General features: G+C 35.0%; 1 protein-coding gene across 1 annotated transcript in view; it reads right to left on the minus strand.

The window, feature by feature from the left end:
* The window catches only part of EBF3 (EBF transcription factor 3), a 129,962-nt gene that overhangs the window by 106,237 nt on the left and 16,225 nt on the right, over nucleotides 1-7,500 (minus strand). The gene's annotated exons all lie outside the window — the stretch shown is intronic.

Genomic DNA, 7,500 nt, shown 5'->3' on the forward strand with positions numbered 1-7,500 from the left:
AAAATAGATACAGATATATATATATATATCTTAATAATACTGCTTGGATTAGATAAAGGAAGCTTGCTGCCCAGCAGCGTCTCATGAACCACAGAAGTACTGCACAAACATATAGAGGAAATCCTAATCAAATTTGGATTGGTAAAGAGCATTCCTGACAATCCACACAATACCAAGACCAATTCAATTTTACTGGTTGTTATTCAAAATAAAGGGCACTCACATCCATCCTTTGTGTATTAATAACCTCACTCAAGCTGTAGGATTGTGATTTTTTTTTGGGGGGGGTAGATTGAGATTTTTGACAGGTCTTGCTGTTTGCTTTGTAACTAAACTGAATCTTCTGTGCAGCCACAAGTTCAGTAAGCAAAACAAGGCATTTAAGATTTTCATTAGTGAATTCACCTTTTAAATATGTGCTATTTTCTTACATAGAGTCAAATTAATTTCTTCCAGTGCACTGGATGGTAACACAGATTTATCCTAAAAGTAAGTCTGGACTTTTGCTTTTTAATAACTCCTTCAACTTTTTGATTAATTTTTGGTCTGAATTTCTTGTAATTTTTAATAGAAACTTTTACAAAGTGCAGTGRGAGTTTTATATGGAAGTCATTGTTTGTATTGCTCCTCTTTAAAAGCCTGCTTAAACACTGTTTAAGGATTAGGCCAGGTTTCTTTATTTCCTTTCCTACTATTTCTTTATCATTAAGGCCAAAGAGTTTTTAGTGAGCAGAATACTGCTAATCGCTTACCCCAACCCCCATGGCTTTGTTTCTGTCAAAATAGCTTCTTTCAGCTGCAGCAGGGAGAGAGAGAGCTGTCTCGGCAAATGAACTGTTCTTTCTCACCAGATGTATAACCGTGTTTCGTCTTTCACTAGAGACAAGCTGGAGCCGACTTCTTCCGCTAGCTGGGCCTATGCTACATGTCTTACAACAACACAAATGTAAGCCCCTTCCTTTCCACACATGTTAAACTCATTTCCTAGTGAATTATTGGGAAAACACAACACTATCCTTACTGCTGTTTTCAGATGATGCAGTTTACTTTATACACTTCTGGCACCACAACCGTATGGCGATTGGTTCTGTACAGTTTTCTGGCTGTGAAACTTTTGCTGAAAGCATCGAGAGTTTTGGGGTTTTTTTTTTTTTTTTTTTTAATTTGCCTCTAGCCTCAACATACTAGAATCTACAAACACTACAAAACGAATTTATTCCCTTTCTACATAACAAATGCTATTTATACTCTGGATTTTCTTCCATCTTTGAGAAATAAGGAGAGTTCATTTAATAACGAAATAAAAACTAGAATTGGGCAAGCCATACTTTATTTCAGCTAAACTGATATACCAATAAACTAACAAGTTCTCTTCAGCTTAAAATGTTAATGAACCAAAACAGTTAACAGAAAAGTCAAATCACTGCATCTCGTAAAATCCAGAGTACCCTGTAAAATTCTCCAGCTTCAGATTTTTTTTTGTAAAGTGCAGTTACATCTTTATTTTAATAGAGTACTAATAATGCTAGTATAATGTTGTATTATACAGAGTTTTGACCACAAACATTTTTGTGAGATTTGCTATTAAGATAAACAAACAAGAGGAGCTTGTACTCTGGCAGTTTGACTGAAGTGAATGGTTTTCATTTTCTTGGAGTGTAAGCTCTGGAAGCTCTGCCAAGTACAGGTTAAGCTCCCTGAGTTTTCACTTCCTGTAGCCCTGCTTGTCAATCACTTCCTGGCATCTGCAGTGACAATTTCCATCGTTAGAGCTTGGAATTTCCATCTCTTCCAACATGTCTCCTACTGCCACCCTTTCTCCTTGGATTCCCAGGTCTAATAAATTATTCGCTATGCTGTAAAAGTAACTTAATACCGTTGCATCAACACTGCTTCTAAATATGTCCATTTAAACTATCTTTTCTTTGTAGGTATACGCTATAAAACAAGCTTCGTTAAAACCGCTTCTACCACTTCGTTTCACAGGTTGTTTTTTTTAATTATCTGCTGTCTGAGAGTAATTATTTACTTCCTGTAAGCTTGCGTACCAGAACTCTGAGTTTGAAAGATTTTTCCATAACCTAATCCAATTCATCAAAGGCATCCTAACGAAATTACAGGCTCTGGCAGTATCTTTGCTTTTCACCTGATAAGGCTGCAACAGAAGCAAAGGATGGTTTGTATCAGGATACCTCTTGTAGTATAGTTTTTGACAGCTTTGCTTAAATCCCTTCCCCCGCTTTTCCTTTCTCACAAAAGCATGCTATTTTATTATTCCTTTGTATAATAGCAATGCAATACTTCTGGCTTCATACAAATAATCAAATATTATACAGGAAAAAGTGTTACAGAAGTCTCATCTAACGCATTTGGGATTTACTTGAGAACAATGGTTCTGAAGATCTATGTGAGTGCATTCCTCTGCAAGCAAAGGAGGTATTTACACAATTTCATTAACTGTAGTTTATGTGCTGATTAAAAGTAGGGATTCAGAGAGAATGATGAAAACGGCATAACTTAGGTGGCCTGAGAAAAAGAGAAAGAGAAAAAGAGACAAGGGRAAAAAGAAAAAGAATGTACAAAGTTCTATTTTTGGATTTTTTTTTTTCTGAACACCGATTTCAGCATTGCTGAATTATACAGGTTACTTTCATTTTAAATTTATTTTTGCTACCCTGAAATCTTTAATTTGTACACATGTATGCTCTGAAGAACAAACGTATGCAGTACAGCTTATCTTCTCCCTCCCAAACACTAGCCGTAGTGGTTTGGTTCTTAATTGGAGAGAGGTGTTCACACCTGTGCACTTGAAAAGCCAGTCTGACCATCCTGTCCATAAATATATCGCTTATAGCTACACTCATGAATCTACAATATACCACATTCTTTAATTCTTTAGAAGAATCAATGTTGGGTTTCTAATAGAAATTTTTAAAAGAATTGGTTACCCAGGAAAGTTTTCTTTTTTTTAATATACTTTTAACTCAATAGCACCAATAGGACAATGAAAAGCAAAAAGAACAACTGAGATATTAAAAGGTCTATCCTATTCATCAGTAGTTACGTGCACATCTTCAAGAAAAATAAGAATTTAAAAAAAGACACGAAACACTTCTGTTTTCATTGCATTACGTAGATGAAATGACAAGTCGTCATTTAAGAAGTTAATAAACAGTCAYCGTTTTGCAGGTTATCCAAATGCTACTGAATAGAAAACCTTGGATCCCTAAATGACGTGTAATTAAAATTATTTAAAAAATCCTCCTTGACAGTCCAGGGCTTAGCCAAAATGTAAATGACATTAAAGAAGACAATGAATTTAATTTTATTTAATGTCCCTTTTTGCAGATCCTCATTTACATAGCATTTTTAACAAAAGCGTTGACCTTATAAATGCTGGCATTTGTACAGCTTCTGCAGAGTTGGATTTAATCATGCTTTCGCAAAGCCATAAGGGAAAAAGCTTTAAGTTCTCTGGTTGGATATGGAGTAGGAATAAAAACATTGGGACTGGTCAAATGTTTATCCTCCTTGCTTCTGAAAACAACCTGACAAGAAGATGTAAAGGTCTAGGGAATAACCCATTGCTGTTTGTAAGGCTTGGTAATAATCATACATAATCGTTTGGAAATATAGCTAATAAAAAATATAATGAGTGTTCAGCAAAATCGGCATTAGGCCCAAATTACATGATATTAATACTTGAACAGGTGCAGAAAGGCGCTTTAAATGAGGTAAATGAATAAAATGTCCCAGAGCACAACTGTGTGCACTGACAAAAAGTCAATCACATGAATAATTCAGTGACTAGGACTGCCAGCAAAGGTCAGCTTTCTTTGACCTTTGTGACAGGAAGTGAAAGGAAACACTGTTGACTAAAATAAAAATAAAAATAAAAATAAAATAAAAACACTCCAATCAGTCTTCAGCTACCGTTCTGCAATTACCTTAAAGGTGTAAACTTGTAGTTTAAATGAATTAAAGCTCTTTACTAGGAATCCAATGTAAAGAACTGTAGTGTGAACACTCAACTCATTTACTGAAAATAATATGAGATTACAGACAGTGAAAGGTTAAGGGGGGTGTCTACAGGCAATGTCAATTATGTATAAAATCTGAGGTCAGTTGAAAAGTATTTTAAGAGCCTACAGGATTGAAATTTTGTAACAGCTGTTAAATATGACAAAACTTTTTATTCCCCAAAACTAAAGCTATTCCAAACTCTGTATGAAAGAAATGGGATAAACAGATGTCTGGCTTCTATACAGGAAAGTAGGACACACTTGGAATGATAAGTCTCCTAAACTCTATAGAATAATGCCAGATTTATTGGGGAGGGGGGTATTTACTACCCACAGAGATGCCAACTAGCAGTATGACTGTGATAGTACCATCTGGAAAAGCGTTGCAGAGCATGCTATCAGTAATACATTGCGAGCACATTCAGAGTGCGCAAGCAGACTTGCCATTGCTTTACTAGTGAGCTGCCACTTAATGTTTTGATAGTAATGTAATCCTGCCTTCCCGTGTTCCTCCACAATCAGTCTTTTCAGTTTTCAACAGTTGGACACTGAGCCTTCGTATACATTCAAGCCAAACAAGGAAAGGAAAAGTCAAGAGGATGTATCTTACCAGGAATTTCCATACCTTCTAATAAAATATACTATGATGGCACTGAAGAATTATTTTAGCACACAGTGTGGTTTTGGTTTAGCAGTTACAGCGGCATCCTGTAATCATTTACAGCCATTGGAATGTATGGGTGAAATAGGATAGATTTATCTGTTCATAGTTGTGATATGTAGACAATGGGTGTTCCTAATGAGGAACATCTGCTTTTGTGTTTTCCCAGAAAACATTATTCCACTATGAAAATGATACTCCCATCCTTTTCAGCAACACCGCAAAGAAAATATGGGCCTTTTCCTTTCTTTTATTTGCTTTTCTTTGGGTCAATCTAATTTCCCAGGGACACTTTTTCTGTGGCATCTTTTTACTGACTACACTACAATTTATGGTGGGTCTGTTCTTTACTACGTGAGTTACCGTGTTGTATGAATAGCAGCAATATCCTAGAATATATTTAAATGTATACTGTAATAAAAATGTATATCCTCAGCCATGCTTCATGAGAAAAATCAAGTTGATGTAAGTAAATATTCTCAGTGAATTAAAAGGTCAGGAAGGCATGCAACATATAAAACTGCTTTCGAGGCCTTTGATTTTGTTTTTTACATTTAAAATCTACAGCAGGATTCAAATGTATAATTTCGTAAGATTACTGAAAGTATTTTAAACATTAAGAAATCGGCATTCCTGAAGTGCATGAGTTTTTTTTCCCTCCTCCTTTTTTTCTAGTGCAATAAACAATTCAGATTATCACAGAGACTCTCAGTGTGGGCTAGAACAAATGGGTGGCCATAGATCTCAATTCAGGATTGAATTATTGGTTCATATCCTGAGGACAAATATGCCTTATCTGGTCAAAAGCTGCTAAATGTATCCAAAGGACAAAAGGATCTGGTGAAGCGTATTGTATATAATTCTTTTTTTTTAAGCCAACATAACACTTCTTATAGGCAACTGTAAATTGACCCACAAATTTGATGGGGGAAATTTGGTTCTSTGATGCTCTGGAGGAAACACAAACCAGAAATTCAGCACCAACAACAAATGTAGGTAACAAACTATTAATGCATGGATCAAGCAAATATAAATTATTATTAGGAATTTAAAATACACTTCGATTGTTTCAGACTTTCAGACCATCAGTCTTACAGGGCTTTTTCACATATGCACCCTCCTTCTCTATTTGCTGCAGTTTGCTTGCAGTGAATATTACATTCAATAGCTTTCCAAAAACACATCTTAAGATGAAGAGTATCATACTGAACTCCTTCCTGAAGCAGACGCAGCACGGAAGAGAATTCTAACAGTATTTTGATATTGTAAGTGACAACTCTCTTTAGAAGGCTAAAATAGGTCCCATTCTCATAAATGCAAAATCTTGAAAAATCCTAATGTAGAAGGTGATTAAAATTCCTATAAAATTGTCATATCTTTAAATTTAGAAGCACAGCAGATTTTTCATCAATAATTAAGATCTCTAAAGCATTTATGCTAGGCATAAATGGAGTTTCAATCTTCCTTATTCAAATAAACATGATAAACCCATTAACCAAATGTTTTCTGATTTTTTATATCTTCTCATGCTTCTAGAATATCAAATTATAACATACTTCCGATAGTTCTGAGAAGGTATAAAAGCACAGCTCTTGTATAGCTTATTTCAATTTTGTTGGGCTCACCCTTCATAGGACTAAYACAATTTGACTCACAGTGATTCAAGGACATTATTAGTTATGTATCATTATAGTCCCTAATCATTGCAAAAATGTTATTTGCATTGCACTTCATTGTGCATATGGACTATAAACAGAAACTACTTGTAAATTTTTCAATGTACGTTCAATAGGCAAGAAATGCTCACTCTGACCATATCTCTAAATTAAAGTCTGACCGAGCACGTAACAGCAAAATATTTTTCTAATTTTCATCTCTAGTAAATTTTATAGCATTCTGTAGTGCTCACACTTTAATGCAATTCACCATTTACATCTGTAAACATCACACATATCATGAAAGCTCTTAACAATGAACATGCCCATAATCCAATAATAGAAACTGTAACAGGCTATCTTTCATTTACTATTCAACCAAGATTCCTCCACTTCCAAATATTTTTAGCCACTAAAGCAGAAATAAATTCAGCTCACAAGGCAACAATCCACTGCTATATGATTTCCATAGCTAAAACACTAAAGACAAATATAATTATATTGATTTTTGTACTTCGAGTTCTATAAAGTGTTGAACTTGTTCTCAATTGCCTGACACAATCCCAGAGTGATGGCAACAACTGGTCAGCCCTATTTGATTACTAATAAGAGAGATGTCCCTTCTGTCAGATACCTAACATTCTCCACTAAGCAAACAGCTATTTCAGCTAGTTAAACATTAGCATTGCTCTCCACTGGTGGTGCATATTTCTTTAGGCTTAACTCATGGAGTTTTCCAGGTTTAATTTTTCAGTCACTGGACAGCAAAGTTCATGATCAAAAGATAACTTCGTAATGAAAGCTACTGAAATACAAGCCTTCTTCAAAACAATCTAACCCTCTTCTTCACAATACTGGTGTCATATGTACATTTCTTACTTCCATTTATACTTTGAGGTACCAATTTCAACATCTACGGTCAATCAGAAATTGACTTTCGCTGCTAGCACGCTGCTGAAAAAAAAATGCTTCGTTGCTGCCAAAAATACAATCCTTTACGATGAAAATAATGCCAAAATACATTTACCTTACATTCGATGCAAATTTTCTGAACACACACGTTCTTTTACAAAATACGGATAGCAACAAAACACAAGAAAGGCAGCGTAAAGAATGCATACAGTTAATCTAGGTATGTAAATTAATGTTGGAATACGCAACC

The sequence above is a fragment of the Rhea americana genome, unplaced genomic scaffold, assembly GCF_003343005.1.
Source record: "Rhea americana isolate MKP2758 unplaced genomic scaffold, rheAme1 scaffold_154, whole genome shotgun sequence".
NCBI classification, from domain to species: Eukaryota; Metazoa; Chordata; class Aves; order Rheiformes; family Rheidae; genus Rhea; species Rhea americana.